Here is an 18,234-nt window from a genome sequence, read left to right on the forward strand (position 1 = left end):
TTCTTATAAATTGGACTTTTCAATAGTGACTGACTGATTTTCTGCAAGTGGCCTCATACATACTTAAGTTAGACAGAGTACTCCGTTCAGCGCACTGTGGGATGCAATGCATTAAGAGCACGATCTTAAAAACTTTAGATGAGAATTTAAACTGAAAAAAGCCGTATTTTGGAATTAGTTTAACAACTCATGTCAACCAGTTCTGCAGTTCTCATAATTCCAACTCGCACAGGGACACAAATCAGGAAGTTAGGTGGATTGCTGATTTTTATTCAATAATTTCCTATAGAAAATATTTCAGTATATGTCACTTTTAAGGCAGATATGTTTCATTTGAAAAAAGCGCGCCCTAAGAATAATAATATCCATGATCGTCTTAGAGACTATTACTTTTCGTAATCAGGTTTCTGATGACTGAAGCTGAGTGTAAGCCATTATGGTTTAGATGTAATAACGATTTTCGTAGTTATAATATCGAAACAAGCAATTATCTTCCCCCGTCTCCATCAAAATCAACTTTAGCTCAGAAAGGGAGACTGATGCTACTAGCAGTTTGTTTTACTGTTAACTTATTGACAAAGATGTGTGACAGATAAAAGTGAACTTGAAAGCTTGTTCGTATATTCTCCGGAAAGCAATCAGAATCCTATTGGTGCAATGAAAAGTAACCAATATATATTTTTTTCCTCAAAACATTGTTCAAGACGGTTGACAACTGACTTTATTATATCTTTATGATAACAGCAGACTTTTTCTGCCACGACTACACGAACAAAGCAGATAATATCTTTTGCAGCTGATCGCGAGCAGTTTTCAGCGACATGAACAGAAAAGAAGCAACCGATAGAAAATAAAGTTCAATGTTTCATCTAATAACAGGCTGTTATCCGTGCGTACATCACTCTGCACTGTAACGAACACATTAATCAATTCTCCTTGCAAGCTAAAACTGGGTTTCGGAACGGGAAACGAACCTGGGCTTTCTGTATTCGCGTAAAAAACGAAAAGTATGGTTATCTGCAGAGACTGTATGAAAAATAAAATAAAGAGTACATTCATAACAACAACTGACAAAATACTTGAGTATAGAGGTATAAATATATTTTCTGTGATTTATTTGCTTTTGGAATAAACCTCGAAAAAAGGCTGTAGTTACGATTATTGCTTGGACGGTATTAATAACGTGTAAACAGACACATATGTGACTGATGTCGGGTGACAGGGGGTCTCACAACAATTTTTTTGTTTATGCAAGCAGACTTTTCATGCACGACTACAGGAAGAAAGCAGATCGTATCTTTTGCAGTTCATCACGAGTAGGTTTTCTTATGGAAGTCTGGCAAAAACTAATAACACAAGATGCTGTTGTCTCATAGTACACACTTGCATGTACCTTGCAACTAATTTGGTTAGTCCACTTACCTTTGCTTTACGATATCTTCCTTATATCGTTTCCTAAATTGAAATATCAGCTAGCAGCTTGTCAATGACAGTTTTAGACGACAATGGTGATCAGGCCACTAGCAGAAGGGCAGGCTACTCCTCCGCGCCAGCGTCCACTGTCTCTGGAGCCACCGGCGAGGAGTGAGCGCGCCGAAGATGTACAGGCACAACAGAGCGGTCACGCCTTCTTGTGCGTCTGCGTCCTGCGCAGGCGCTTGCCGCCCCTCTCCCCCACCTTCCCCCTATTAAGCATCCTCAGACCGCTTGTGTCTCAACACAAATAATGCTTGCCGCGATTGTAATTCATTGTGGCGTTGCATAAGAAATTATATCTGGAAGCCGAATGGTGAATGTCTTCTGTTAGCACTGCACGTTGTAGGCTTAGGCTCTGACGTCACAGGGCGCGCCTGTTGTTTTCCCTAGGCGCATTGTGCCTCGTGTAGAGCATGGATCGGAGGCGGTAAGAACTATACTCATTTGATAATTGGTGATAGTAATCGAAATGATTAGATAGAGCGGACATTTATCATTATCAATATTACACGATAAATGTTATTAAGCGTGTAAGTATCCTAACACATTGACGGAAAAGAAATCGCAACACCAAGAAGGCGTCGTGTGACATAAACGAAAGTTGGTAGACGTGTGTCTGTATGTGAAACAGGATGTCTATTCAAATTTCGCTCCACTCTCATAAAAGTCGTGCTAGTGGCGCCACTATGAAGACGTAAATCAGGTTTGCTTTAAATACACGCTGGAGCGCACGTGAGCGTCAGTTACCTTCGAGATTGGAAGCGGTGAGTTGATGTTAGTTAAGAATGCCTTTAAGGTGACACTGTCGCCATTATGAACACCTCAATCAGTTTGAATAAGGTCGGGAATTTGGACTGAAAGAAGCTGGAAGTTCCTTACGCGATATTGCAACGAGACTTGACAGGAAGGTAGGCACTGTACATAACTTCTGGCAACAGTGGTCACGGGAATGTACGTTCGCCAGAAGACCTGGCTCCGGATGGCTACGCGGCGCTACCGAGAAGGAAGACCATCGTGTTCGGCGTTTGGCTCTGGCCGTACCGCATCTGAAGCAACAACTTGAGATCAGTTGGCACTATAGTGACACAACGAAATGTTACATATCGGTTGCTTCAAAGACAGCTCCGAGCCACACACCCTGTAGCGTGCATTCCCCTGAACCCAAACCACAGCTATTTGCGACTTCAGTGGTGTCAAGCGAGAGGTCATTGGAGGGCAGCGTGCAGGTCCGTTGTGTTTTCTGATGAAACCTGGTTCTGCCTCTGTGCCAGTGACATCCTTGTGTTGGGTAGGAGGAAGCCAGTTGAGAAACTGCAAACAACCTGTTTGCATGCTGGATACTGGACCTACACCTGATATTATGGTTGCGATGTGATTTTGTATGCCATCAGGAGCACTCTCGCGGTTATCCTACGCACGTTGACTCCAAATTTGTACGTTAGTTTGGTAATTCTACCTGTAGTGCTGCCATTGATGAACAGCGTTCCAGGGAGTGTTTTCCAACGGGACAACACTCGCCAACATACCGCTGTTGGAAACCAACATGCTCTGCAGTGTGTCGACATGTTGCCTTGGCATGCTCGATCGCTCTCCAGATGAGCACTATGGGCCGTTAGCAGACAACAACTCCAGCGTCCTCCACAACCACCTTAACCGTCCCTATATTGTCTGACCAAATGCTATAGAAATGGAATCCGATGCCACAAACTGACAACCGGCACCTGTATATCACAATACATGCATGACTGCATGCTTGCGCTCGACATTGTGGCGTTTGCACCGATTATTAATGTTCGAGCATTTCGATTTTGCAGCGGCGTATCTCGCGCTTACATTACCCTGTGATCTTGCAATGTTAATCACTTTATTATGTTACCTAGAAAAATGTATTTCCAAAATTTTATTACTCCGATTATTTTTTGATGTTGCGTTTTTCTTCTTCAGCGTACAAGGAACTAAAATTTCATTCTTTCGCAATTCGCCAGAGCCAATTGAAGGTTTAAAATAGAATGGGAATGAGTGGAAGCGAATTCTCATATAATCTTCCTGGGGTTAATGAACAGTGGGCATCGTACTTGTAACCATGAAATTTCAACGTAAACGATGGTCCGAACAGGGATGCACTGTTCCATTTCTGACATGGAAGTTGGATAGTGATACGGACAAAGTGTCGAAGAACTGACACGTACAAATTCTATATCTAAAGATGAGTCCTGAGAACATCGTTAATTCCGAGGATATCATCTGGCTCGGTTCTGAATGAAATAGATCTCAACAACGAAAATCACAACTATTTGTGTCTTATTGTGAGAAGAGGAAAGGCACTGAAAGAATCCCTCATACTCTTGGAATGTTGAGGAAAAGTACCCGGCCGAGAATAAGCCGGATGTATGTAATTAAAAAACCAACTGGTCTCAACTTGAAGGTTCTTTGAGAAACAAAGCAAGAAGGCATATCATCCAATACATTCATTGACAGAGTATGGAGTGTCCAAAGCAATTTAAATATTGACGCCTTGTCATACAATCCGTGATTCTTTGTAATAAAAAATGAAAAAAAGGCTCGATCATTTAATTTTTATAATCAAAGATTCACGGATCGTATGACAAGGCGTCAGCCCGCTACTTCATCTTCAGGGCTAATTAGAACAAAAATAGAGGCAACAGGAATTACAAAACTGTAAGATTATAAACAAATCCATCAGAGAAAGCATAAAAAACATCGAAATATTATGTAACACATACATACCTGGCGTCGTAAGGTGTAGTTCGTCAACAGTAGTATGAATGATACAAAGCTAACCATCCATAGAATTTTTAAATTAATTTTGTATCATTCTTACCGTTTTTAACAAACTGCACCTTGCGGTACCTGTATGTATCAGTTACATGATGTTATGACTTTCTGTGTTTCCTACAATGGTACTGTTAATAACCTTACACTTCTGTAATTTTTGTCGCTTCTTTTTCCTGTTCCCAAGTAGACTTCGATTTATTATGGCAACTTAAAGAGTGGTCACCGCTGTTATTGTCATAATTATCACATGAAAGTTTGAAAGTATTTTAAAATGTAATGATAAAATGCAATTACATCAACCGAAGAAAGTCGTAATAATAAATCAGGAAATTAAGGATTATTGACAGTATAAATTTGGACGAAATATAATGTATTGGATGCTACAGGAAACAAATTTTGTTCGTCCAGATTAAAAGTCAGAACAATCGCTGCATTATACAAATAAATCTACCAGCTTCCATCTACAACAGTGGAAAGAACGTCAGGATATCTGATAACTGCCATCTTGTACGACACCCAGCGTAAAGGAAATATACACAACAAGAAATTTAGTTTCGTTCAACGCCTCTCATTTTCAGTTACTCCTCAATTAAACACAGTCCTCTCCCCCCCCCCCCCCCCCCTTCTCCCAGGACCAGACTAACAATGAAATAACAGTTCCATAAAGTTTCGGGGCTGGAGCTGGATGACGTTGACGTCGATGTCGACATCATCCAGGTACAATCCCGAAATTGTATAGAATACTCATTACCCAATAAAATATCAAGAATAACAATCAAATCATTAATGTTGATCAGCCACTGATCACATGACGACCCCTCGAATAGGCTTAAAGTCCTGCTTCAGTTTGATATAATTTCAGGAACTTCTCAAATTGTAAATTTGTAGTACACAATACTTCAGTTAATCAGTCTTCTCACAGTCGCACTGATAAAAATATTCCGGTTACAACAGTGTGAGAATTTTAGATCTGAGGACACCAGCTTTAAATTCCGACATGTATTACCACTACATTAAAGTCTATGGAGCGGCCCAATGCTACGTTAAAGTTTATGACGCGGGAGAGCGCTCTCCTACCTAACGCTAGAACAGCTGATGTGTATGTCGGATAAAGGGGAGAGCAGGTTTCCTCGTGTTTGAGATAGGGGTAGGAAATAATGATGAATTTATTATAGGGAAATGGCTCCACTAAACCGACAGATTGTCTTCAGATCCGTCACGGTATGACTAGAATTATACTACCCGAGTTCCTACGGTGTCAGAACAGCCGTGTAGGCCCAATTGCATTTGTTTTTCGACGTCAACTAAATGTACTTCGTCCACTGTTTTTCGAGTGTGTAGGTACACTACGTGAAGAACGATTCTGGCACATTTTCAAGATTCCAAGGACTTCTATAGCTTTCCTATGGGCTCAGAACTTTTTTCCAGCATCAAATTTCTTGAGTTGTGGAAAAAAGTGGAAATCAGAATGGGATTGCTGTTTCATTAATTTATACTTCATATTCAATCATTTCAAAAACTTTCGAGACTAGATTTATAAAAACGGAGGTAATTTAAGATGGTGGTTATGTCTGTTATCTCGTCAAAGCTTTGACCTTTCATGTGAGTTTCAGCGCTTTGTTGTTTTGTGATAGGTTTGTACTGATACCACCACGCCTCGTTACTCGTGACTGTCAGTGCTTTGTATTTCAGTCAAGTCGTGGCAGGCGACCAGCACATAATTGTTTTTATTCGGCAGTCAGGGTCTATGGTACAAACTTTGTACACACTTTTCTCTCCTTCAAAACAGTTTGGAGAGTGTCTTGAATACTTGATTTACAGATGTTGCACCATTGCGATTAGTGATACATTAACGTTGACATGCTATGGCCGCACGTCCATTACTTAACACTGCCGGTTCACAACTGACTATATGAATGCACACTATTTACAGTTCTTAGTTCAAGCTGCCTCGATAGTTACTGCGCTGGGGTCCACTATATACAAGGAACAGAGTCGGTCTCGGAATTTTTTGGACGGACAGTGTATACATCACATTTCCCTTTGAGAAAGCAACATTGTGAGGAGGTGTATTGTCATGATAAAAGTGACGTTTTTATTTTAGAGTCGAAGTGTCGTCCGCTTTTCTTCATCCAGTGGGTCCAATTGACTGACGTAGTACTTTTTTTATCTTTTGGAAGATAATGAATAAGGATAATCGATTCTTTTTGTATCCTTAGTGTGTGCCAGCATATCAAACCAGTTTCGCCTTTTTTAGTGCAACAGTGTCGATTTCCATCCAATGATTTGATTGTTGTTACATTTATGACTAGTAGTGGCCGGCCGGTGTGGCCGAGCGGTTCTAGGCGCTACAGTCTGCAACCGCGCGACGGCTACGGTCGTAGGTTCGAATCCTGCCTCGGGCATGGATGTGTGTGACGTCCTTAGGTTAGTCAGGTTTAAGTAGTTCTAAGCTCTAGGGGACTGATGACCACAGATGTTAAGTCCCATAGTGCTCAGAGCCATTTGAACCATTTTTTTTGCATGAAATGGATTGTTGCTTAAGTATTTTCCGTGTGAACAAGACGAGAGGTATCGCTATTGCTAAATGGCTACATAACTTCAAGGGGTAACAAAGAGAAATATTTTCAATATTTAATATACTTATTGACCGAGTTTAAAAATTTAAAATGCTATGTAATCTACTCATTAAGTGGTATAACTTTACATTAAAGGTTCATCACAGCGAAACAAGTATTACAGCTGGAAACTATATATACGTCCTGAGGCAGTGGAACGTCAAGCGCGCAAATTACCCAGACTCTATTCATCCATTGAGAATGAGGCACTATGTGGGTTGCAATAAACTTTAGACATAATTTCAAACCATTACGGTACTTTTTCTCGTTGAACCCCTCAGAAAATGATAAAAGGAAAAATGTTTATCGCTTACTACAAATGCCGTTTTCATGCTGTAAATCTTCAGCGTCTTGCAAGGTTTTTTTTTACTACCTCTTTACAACCAAAATTTATTCGCAACAAAAGGTAGGTTAATGATCTCACGTTGGCACCAAATCTCACCACAGTTCTGTCCAACACAACGGTGGACATGTTGCACGATGAGAATGTCGTCAAAGAGCCTCTTATCCACGTCTCACGCCTTGTTTTGACATACTGCCTCCTATGCTGAAAACAAATCCGGGACTGAGGTCAGAACAGCGACACCCAGCGTTTTCTTATGGATGGCCGCGGAAAACATTTCAGACACGTGGCCGCTCAGAATCGACACAAAAATGCCTCATGGAGTTGGGCGGTGATTTCCACATATTTTGCGGGTGAAAAAGTCACTTCGTAGTGCGATGAGCAACAGGAAGACGTATTGGACAATCTATCACACTGCTAACACCGTTGAGTGATTGAACCGTTCTCTAAGAGCATTATGGGACCGCATCCTCAATGAACCACTAGCGACCGTTCGAAACCATTTGACGAAATCTGAACGTGATCCGAAGCAGGAATGGGTGCGTATGCTTTTTCCGCCCTCTTGTGGCGTGATCACGGAGGGAGGGGGGATGCAACATTAACATGTGCGTGAGTAAAACGGCAGACGGTCTCTTTAAGATCCCTCACTTCAGCAACACGCACTGTGACAGCCACGCACCTTTGGTGAACACGCTCAAAATATGCCTGTCAGAAACTGAGACACCAATGCAGCCCCTTACTGTTCTATCGCCATAGTGTTAGGCAACCCTTTCGTCACCCCTTAGGCGGTCTTTGTAATGCCTACATTAATTTTTAATTGCTCTGTACTTTGACTAAGTGAGGTTGAAACTACACTTTTCAGTTAAATGTCAAAATCCTTATTGCTTGGCTTGGCTACATAAAATAAGATATAATGTGAATTAACAAAGAACTAAACAAGAGGTTTTCAGCAGAAGAAAACTTGGTACACGGACTGTGGTAATTCATGGTGCTGGTTGTTAGTATCCATGTAACCAGACTGCTGAGGTCATCAGTCCCTAGTCTTACACACTACTTAATCTAGTTTAAACTAACTTACGCTAAGAGCAACACACACACCCACACCTAAGGGAGGACCCGAACCTCCGACGGGGGGAGCCGCGCGAACCGTGGCAAGGCGCCCTAGACCGAGCGGCTACAACGGGCGGAGAGATAATTCATGTTTTAGTTGTTACTTCACTTATTATAAGTTATCTTCTGTGATTGATTAGATCAAACAATGGAAAATTCAGGACTGAATGTGACGCTATTATGAAAATTATAGTTGCTATTCACTATATAGCGGAGATGCTGGGTCGCAGACAGACACAACGAAAAGACTGGTGGAAAGTGAGAGGTAATTCATGTATTAGTCGTTACTTCACTTATTATAAGTTATCTTCTGTAATTAATTAGATCAAACAATGGAAAGTTCACGACTGGATGTGACGCTATAATGGAAAGGATAATTGCTATTCATTATATAGCGGAGATGCCGAGTCGCAGACAGACACAACGAAAAGACTGTAGGAAAGCGAGCTTTCGGCCAACAAGGCCTTCGTCGAAAACAGACAACATACACACACACAAAAACACAAAAACATTCACGCAATCTCAACTCACACACACATCACCACAGTCTCTGGCTGTTGACAGTTTTTGAAAAATATTGTTACATACCGGTAACAAGTACTAAATCAGGTGGGTAAAACAACTAAATATTTATTTGAATATGTTTATGTATACCGCAAGAAACAGTACAATTTTGATATGTTAAAACGTGCAGTACTATCTGCTATTCCCATATTTATAAAAAAATACAACAATTTCTTAGCGCACTACGAAAAGCACTCTCTACACCGTATTGTAGAAGACAAGTTATTGAAGAATAGGGCTGACCACGCGCAGCCTATGGATCGAGTAATGGCGCCACCCGTCATTCACGTTGAATTCACTGCAACGCCATGTTACGGTTTTCGGACACCCCAAGTTGCCAGGGCAATGGTCGGACCCCGCCACAAGCAGCATGGTGGCGTCGCTAGCTGCCGGCGGCTAATAGCTTCCACTTTTTAGGCTGTAAGGCGCCACTATTCGCCGGACCCACCAGTAACGCCGCTTGTTGTTCTAGGCTATAGTGGTGTGCACGTAACAAAGAGGGTGGCACGACTATGCGCAATAACAATGAGCGGTTTATCACGTAACGCTCTAGCCATTAGTATAGCGATTATCAGGGCGGACATGAAAGCAAACACGAGCGGTATTATGTTAACAAGCGACAGAGAGGGTTTATCAAGCATGCAAATCTATCTAGAGAGAGTCAGAAGCAGAAACAGGGCCCCATTGCTCTGGTTACCACAGATTTGCCAGTTACCAGGGTAGGCAACAGCTGGAGCAAGTGGCACGAGACCCAAGTCAAATAGCTTTCTGTTCATTATAACCGCAGTTGATGTAGTCCATGATTCTGAAATAAATCTTTCGGAAGCATGGTCTGCCCATGGACTCACAGTTGTTATATTGGGTTACTAATATATTTATGACTAAGTTTGAAAGTGATATTGCTGGTCGGCTTCCCTCATACGCTAGCAAAATTGTACTATGATGCAGATGCTGTACAACGGTCCTAAGGTGGTTTGCTGTGATTTTGTTGATAAAATGAATTTTGTACACGAAAAGGACCAGTTTACCACAACACCGCGAGGAAGGATGGCTACCTTATTTAGAACCAAAAATTTCCTTACAGGATACAAGGATTGAGTATGTCATTTTTAGAAAGGCCGCAATGACGGATGCTGTCATACACCGCAGTTCTAATCAACCCTCTTGCGAACAAGATGGCAGCTTCTAGATTAATGATGTATCGTCTTGACAGTGTACCCTTGTCTAAGGAGACACATGATCGATAATTTCAGTGTATTCTGCACACTATACATGTCCATGGATACGATTCCACTGACATAAATAATATTAATAATGGTATACTGCGTACAGAAGAATTCGTTAGGAATAGGCAGAGGTCAAACGTTAGTGAAATGAAATCACACTTTGGAGGTTGGACGAGGAAGAAGACGACTTCATTGGTTACCATGGGATACTATACTTTGGCACGACTTCACAGAAAGTATGCAAAGCGTTAATGACAAAAAAGATAAAACCATCGTTTTTTATCCCACAGAATCTTGACCAAAGAAGGTTGCACCAGTTGCGACAATTATCCTTCCAAGTGTTTGGGGCAGACTGGCAAAGGGTATGGTATTGGCATCCAAGAACTCTAGAATCAGAGGAGTTCGAAGTTTACTTAGCCACTTACGTCATTCTGGCCATTCCATGACAGGCGTAGTTAATAATTTAAAAGTGTTACACAGAGAAGTAAACGAGAAGATCTTACACATTCTGGAAGAGATTGAAATTATGCAGCATCTAAAGCTGTACCTCTAACAAACCCTTAACAGTCAGTGGAGTTACGACATTACAGTATACTGTCGAATTCTGCCTGCTTTTCAAGGAGATAACGTTGTAATTATGCCATCGCGTGGTTATTGCTCCTGGAATGGTTGTTACATGCTGTTGCGTTTGGTCTGTTTAATGTTAATGATTTTTACACTTAAGTATTTTATAGTTTATATGAGTGTGCTGTGTAACGGGGGTCTGAGTCATTCCCATCACATCTGGACACTCGGGAAAATGCTTGTAACTTTCCCCGCTATGTGTATGATGCCTCTGTGACACGCATGGGTATACTGACTAGCAGTGTGGCCCTGTACGACGATGCGTTTGTAGGTTTGCTGTCCGCCGCTTCCTGTTATGGAATGAATTTTGTTAACCATGAACTTCCTTGTTGCTAGCTGGGACATTTTAATTTTTCTTGTTTCCTTATATTGCTCTTTACATTGTAGCTAAACGCGCTTTTAACATGTCAGTTTTTCAGCAGGTCAATTTCGACTATGACGCCCTCCTTATTGCGGGTAATGGTACTTTATTTTGAAAATCTTGGTTTCCCCTCTCTCCCATTTTAGGACTTCAATGTTTTACTGACCTGTGAGTTTTTTATGTTGGTTGTCATAGACAACAGATTATTAGGATACGTATATATCTGTTGCACGTATCGTTTCTTGTAGATGTACACCTGAAGATGTGATTTGACGTCACGAAACCGGCCATGGTTCATATACAACTGAAGGCGATATGCTTCAGAAACACAGAGAGCAAAGAATTCTCCGTCTTCATCTGTGCTGACAGCAATACGCAGCACCTACCTTCTTACTTGCTGCTACTACGATAAGCGCCTTCCACTTCAACCTTCCAACAATATTGCCCGTACATGTATCAGATGTTACCGTTGTGACCACAGTCTGACGGTCTTTACTGTTAAGTAGCGTAGCAAACAAAACCATGTGCGGGGAGGTAGAACAGTAGTCTATTTAGCAGCTATGTTTTCTGGCCGGCAGAAGCGGCCGGGCGGTTCTAGGCGCTACAGTCTGGAACCACGCGACCGCTACGGTCGCAGGTTCGAATCCTGCCTCGGGCATGGGTGTGTGTGATGTCCTTAGGTTAGTTAGGTTTAAGTAGTTCCAAGTTCTAGGGGACTGATGACCTCAGACGTTAAGTCCCATAGTGCTCAGAGCCATTCGAACCATTTATGTTTTCTGGCTTTACGGGACGTCAGTGATGCAACTGACCCAATTACACCCAAAGACATGGACCGCAAGCTTCAGCGTATTGAGATCCCAAAGGATTCAGGACATGACTAACAGACCTAAGGCTACTGTCCTTGAACTCTGCCCTCTATATCACAGCTCCCTTCAGTGACGTAGACTGAATGGGCACTGTACCATGCATAAAAACATACCGAGGTAGTCAGCATATCATGAAGGGAGTAAGCACCCTAGTACTGACGACCTCTAAACTATTTGAGAGACTATAGATGTGTGGACTACTGTGAAATACGTAAGCAGAAAATCTTATCCCTGAAGAGTATTGTAGGTCATGCACGGGCAGTCTACAACTCATCAACTTTTTTGTTGGTGAAGGAGGTGATGGACGCAACAGAAAGCTGGAATTCGTTGAAACATCATCCTGGACACCTCCCGTTTCTTCCACAAGGTATGGAATGATGGCTTCCTCTTCAAACTTTCGAATCAAGGGTCCACGTCACAAGGATGTCTCTTCTGGGTATATTTGCAAAGAAGAACAGTTTACACACGTGTTCTGAATGGTATGTTCTCAGACAGCAGCATTAATGCCGGTGTGCCGCAATTCTCGCTGCTGGGGCCGATCGTGAACATTCTTTTCACAGCCGACGTTCCAGTTACTGACTGCATCCAGCGCACACTGCATACAGACGACAAGGCGTTCAGATGGCGTGGGAACTTCTAGCACTTTATCCGAGCTCTTATCCCTGAAGTAGCGACTGGCTTTCAATGCAGACAAAATTCAAGCAATGGTCAGTCTGTGGAACATCTCTTCTAACAGATGACCTATGTGCATTACATGCTCCCTGGTGCACGCAGTGCCAATCTGCACAAGCTTTGCGTTGAAATGCTTCAAGCCATTCCCAGTCTGACACTTTTCATTTCTTTATATGCAAATCACATCAGACACTGATTAACGTGCAGTCCGATCAACTCATTACTTCTTATTCAAATGATGAGAATTACGACAGTCATTGTATATATCGAGCCATATTTATCAGTCTCCTTCCCGTCTCGTGACACTGAATTGGTACATATATGTATGGTACTCGATTGTCAACCGAAGCGAGGATCAGTCAGCGTTGACAGATGGCGAGTTCCAGTCACCAGCAGACCCTGCCGTGCCGCACTCGTGCGACCTTGAGCAACTTCCAAGCGAGGCGCTAACTGAGAGCAGGTATCCTCCTGGTCGCCCACACAGAATGTATGCTGGAAATGTACTAAGGGGTGCTAGAAAATAATGCCTCCGATTTTCTCCGTGAAAACTCTTGAAGATTTTCAAATAAAACAAACGTTATTAACATTCTGCATCTTTATTCTTCATGTCTACATATCTTTTTTTAAGCAGACCAGTTAGTTGACGCCGTGACTGTAGAATCACCTCTGCTTGCACTACTTTATCGCTGTCAAACCGATGTCCTCGAATGTGCTCTTTACGTTTTTGGAAACTTCGGGGTGATAGAGAACGGTAAAAGTGTGAATCTGAGGTAAGGGAACCTGGTCCAGAACTACCGGATAGGAAGTTATAAGCGAACATTGTTTTGATACTTCTGATAGCGGAATGCAAGTACCGGTTCGCAGCTTATAGGGGTGGTAGTTTGGACCAAGTAAGAAAAAAAAAGTCCTGTCAACAACGATTCTAAAGTGCTTAGCTTAAGAGATCAGAGCACTTGTTGATACTCGCTGGTATGAAACACATCCCTGCTACTAAACGTGTGCCTCTTAAGGTACACATTTTAGAGCCCATGTTTATTAGACATTTTTTCCTTGTTTAAGTTCTTACTATTACCTTGGAAAGTTGCCTGCCCTAAGTACCTGTACATTTACTCCAATGTCAGATGTATCAGAACAATTTTCGCTTCTAACTTCCTATCTGGTCATTTTGGACCAGGGTCCTTTACCTCGGATTCACACTTTTACCGTTCTCTATCACCCCGAAGTTTCCAAAAACTTAAAGAGCACATTCGAGGACATCGCTTTGACGGCGGTAAAATAGTGCAAGCAGAGGTGATTCTACAGTCACGGTATCAACTAACTGGTCTCTCGTTGGAAGAAATGTGTTCCTCGCCAGGGTGACTGCTTAAAAAAAGATATGTAGACATGAAGAATAAAGATGCAGAATGTTAATAACGTTTGTTTTATTTGAAAATCTTCAAGAGTTTTCACGGAGAAAATCGGAGGCATTATTTTCTAGCACCCCTTAGTACATTTCCAGCATCAGGGAATCAACCTGTATACTGGCCACGCGCTGTAAATTGAGGGAAGCACTTGACGTGTTGGAAGCACCTCGAAGCGCGTGCCGCAAGGTGTCATCGGTTGTGCTCTCTCAGTATCGACGTCTGAGTCGGAGCGTTAGTTCCTTTAGGTCGGGATACCAGGATTAGAATATCTGGGGTATATTTGACCATGTTAAAAATTACTGTACGTTTCTAAGTCATTGGATAGTACGGAAGTTGGTCAAGTGAAAAGAGATGCAAGCTTGTTACCAGGCGCGCAATAGCCTTGCCCCAGTGGATTCACCGGTTTCCGTGAGATCACCGAAGTTAAGCGCTGTTGGGCGTGGCCGGCACTTGGATGGGTAACCATCCAGCCGACATGCGCTGTTGCCATTTTTCGGGGTACACTCAGCCTCGTGATGCCAATTGAGGAGCTACTCGACCGAACAGTAGCGGCCTCGGTCAAGAATACCATCATAACGACCGGGAGTGCGGTGTGCTGACCCCACGCCCCTCCTATCCACATCCTCCTTGAGGATGACATGGCGGTCGGATGGTTCCGGTAGGCCACTCGTGGCTGAAGACGGAGAGTGTGTTCGTTACCAAGCACAGAAACCCTGGTTTCGCTTTTCCAAAATTATTTTAGGTGAACACTGGAATGATCGCTACTAATAAGCCATGATTGTCGTTTTTTTTTTTGTCACGTGTCATTTCATGTTTAGCAAAGCTCTGCTAATATAAAAGAATGAAAATTACACAATGGTCTAGGGAACCACGTTAAAACGTGGGTTCCTCTGCGACTGGTTAACTCAGTTCATAGGTCGAAAACAGGTAGGATAACATGAGCTCCAATAGGACCACGCCTACTAATGCACTGCAGTTTTTGATTCTTACATTTAGACCCATAAAATGAAATAAATTCATAAGTAGAACAAAACGTATTTTTATGGAGGTATGTTCACGTGTATGCAACTAAATACATAGACGGAACACACCTCCATGAATTCTGAAGCAACCGAGGAACGACGGAAAATGAAGAAAAGGACGAAAACGAATTTTGTTTACTTTTCACCCTTTAAATATGAGACTGTTTTTCCGAGAAACAATGGAGGAAACTACTAACGCCGAAAAAGTTCATTTATCTCGTGTTTATTATTAATTTGGTCCTTATTATTATTTTCACTCTTATGTCCATTGACAGTTATAGTTCTACGTTATATTATTCTGTCCTGTTCTCTTTCAGTCGGTTTTATGTAATTTGTTTTATATTCTCACTTATTCGAGATTACTTTTAAATTTGTTCCCTACTGGGATCGCCCTGCTCCCTGCCAGCTTGTCTGCCACTTAGATGAAAAGAACTGAGACACTACAAAGAAACTGTTGCTAAACAGCCCCCTCTACAGCTTGCAGTATAGAATGAAAACTAAAACACAATGTCCAAATGAGTAAGATTAACTTAAGTAAATAAAAACAAGGTTAATGTTGATATCACTAGCCCTCAAATTTCTCTTACAGTATCGTTGGTAACCAGATTAATCTCGAACCGCTACTTCAGCTATTACGGCCAAGAATATAACGTGTCCTGCAGATCCTAACTCAGTTTCACTATCACGCATGCCTGTGTATCCTGCAGGAAGTGTATTCTGTTTCCATGAGATGTATTATGTAAAAGAACCTTGCTCGTACTACACGTGCGTTTGTTTTTGTGCTATGAGGTGTATATTAGGTATTGCAGTAATCTTGAGTCTGGAATGCGGCTGTAGCCCTCTTAATGGAAAATCAGGCCACGGTCAGTTCCTTCCTATGCGAGGACAAGTCTAGTATCTGTCACACCATCTTCAGCTTCCTCTCACATCGCCTAATAAATTAAACAGTTACGAAACGCCAGGAGGCGGAACCCGTTCTGAAACACCTTTGAAACTTGTTTATCATGCTGTATCCTCGAACCAAAAACCCGAACCGAGGAAACATGAGAATGAGAAAGAACAAAATTACTTACGCGAAGTCGAGAAAGGATGTAGGAATGTTTCGATTTAAATCTTCCCGGCAGATTAAAATTGTGTGCCGGACCAAGACAACAACTCGGGACTTTCGCCTTTTGCAGGCAAGAGCTCTAACGTTTGAGCTACCCAAGCACGACTCACGACCCTCCCTCACAGCTTTATTTCCGCCAATACCTCAACCGCTACCTTCCAAATATCACAAAAGTTTTCCTTCGATACTTGCAAAGATCCCGAGATCTGATACTGTTTTAATCAGCCAGGAGCCGGCCGGTGTGGCCATGCGGTTCTAGGCGCTTCAGTCTGGAACCGCGCGACCGCTACGGTCGCAGGTTCGAATCCTGCCTCGGGCATGGATGTGAGTGATGTCCTTGGGTTAGTTAGGTTTAAGTAGTTCTACGTTCTAGGGGACTGATGACCTCAGACGTTAAGTCCCATAGTGCTCAGAGCCATTTGAACCATTTTAATCAGCCAGGAAGTTTCATATCAGCACAGACTTCACTGCAGAGCGAAAAAATCATCCTTTTTTAATTTAATTTGGGAGTGCAGCGTCTCCTGAAAACTTTTCTATTGGATCAAGTACTTTTTGTTCACTCGATTAAAAATATGCCATTTTCCGTCAACAGACAATCTTTAAGAGATACATCCACTATCTGATCAAAACTATCCAAGCATCCTTATATGATGTGGAACTGACCACTAGATGTCACAAGAGGTGGAGCCACCAGTATAAAAAAGTAGAGAAGTACTAACAACAGAATGGGTCGCTCGGGAGGGCTAAGTGACTTCGAACACGGGCTAATAATTGGATGTCACCTGGGTAAAAATAGATCAAGGACGCTTCAACCTTTCTAAAGCTGCCCAATACGACTGTTAATGATTGCGAAGTGGAAACGTGAAAGAAGAATCGCAGCTAAATCAAGACCAGGAAATCTGGGTATTTGTGGTAAGAACCTGTGGGGCCAAACTGCTGAGGTCTTTGGCCCCTACGCTTACACGCTACTTAATCTATCTTATACTTAGGACAACTCGCCCGAGGGAAGACTCGAACCTCCGACTGGGGGAGCCACGCGAACCGTGACATAGCGTCTGAAACCACGCGGCTATCACGTGTGGAGGACCAGGCAGACCTCACGCACTAACGAACAGGGTAAGTCGAACATTGCAGGGACTGGATGTAAAAAATAAGATGAAATTAGCTGCTCATTCGTGAATTACAAAGTGCTGCCAGCAGTCCAGTTAGCACAAGGACTGCGTGCAGAGAGATAAATGGTTCAAATGGCTCTGAGCACTATGGGACTTAACTACTGTGGTCATCAGTCTCCTAATACTTAGAACTACTTAAACCTAACTAACCTAAGGACATCACACACATCCATGCCCGAGGCAGGATTCGAACCTGCGACCGTAGTAGTCGCGAGGTTCCGGACTGCGCGCCTAGAACCGCGAGACCACCGCGGCCGGCATAGAGTTAAAAAGAATAGGATACAATTGCATACATTTCTGCAGTCAAAGGTAAGTGACGCTTGAGCTGATGTAAAGGGCGACGACTCTGACAGTGGATACAGGACACGAATGTTCTGGAACGATGGTGGCGTTATATTCTGTGGCAATAAGGTGCAAGGTTTTCGGTTTGGCGAATGCCTGAAAAACGTTACCCACCACCATGTATGGTACAGACAGAGAAGACGGTGTTACATTAAGTGAATGTTTTCCGCAGTTAGGGTATGATTCCATCATCCCACTTATGGAAATGCTAAATGCGGAAGGATATGAACACATTTTCACGGCATTGTGTACTGTGTACAGTACACGAATAGTTCAGAGACAATGACTGATTCTTTAAGTATCACAGTTTTTTTATTTATTTACACGTCAAGTTCCGTAGGACCAAATTGAGGAGCCTGTGGTCTGACCACAGGCACGACATGAAACCAATGAAACATCGTTGGGATGAGTTACAACACCGACTTTGCTCGAGGCCCCAGCGTTCAGCATCTCTGCTTTCGGCTCTTCAGGAAAAATGGGCTGCCATTCCTCTACAGACATTCTCAAGCCTCATTGAAATTGTTCTCGGCA

General features: G+C 42.5%; 1 protein-coding gene across 5 annotated transcripts in view; it reads right to left on the minus strand.

Annotated features, from left to right (window-relative positions):
• The window catches only part of LOC126337083 (organic cation transporter protein-like), a 307,774-nt gene that overhangs the window by 208,449 nt on the left and 81,091 nt on the right, over nucleotides 1-18,234 (minus strand). The window contains exon 1 of one of the 5 annotated variants that reach the window (XM_050001434.1): nucleotides 1,423-1,617. The exons of the other annotated variants lie outside the window; for them this stretch is intronic. The gene's annotated coding sequence lies outside the window, so the exon portion shown is untranslated. Of the gene's footprint in view, nucleotides 1-1,422; nucleotides 1,618-18,234 lie in introns of those variants that run through there. 5 annotated transcript variants of the gene reach the window in all.

Source organism: Schistocerca gregaria, chromosome 2, assembly GCF_023897955.1.
Source record: "Schistocerca gregaria isolate iqSchGreg1 chromosome 2, iqSchGreg1.2, whole genome shotgun sequence".
Taxonomy (NCBI): domain Eukaryota; kingdom Metazoa; phylum Arthropoda; class Insecta; order Orthoptera; family Acrididae; genus Schistocerca; species Schistocerca gregaria.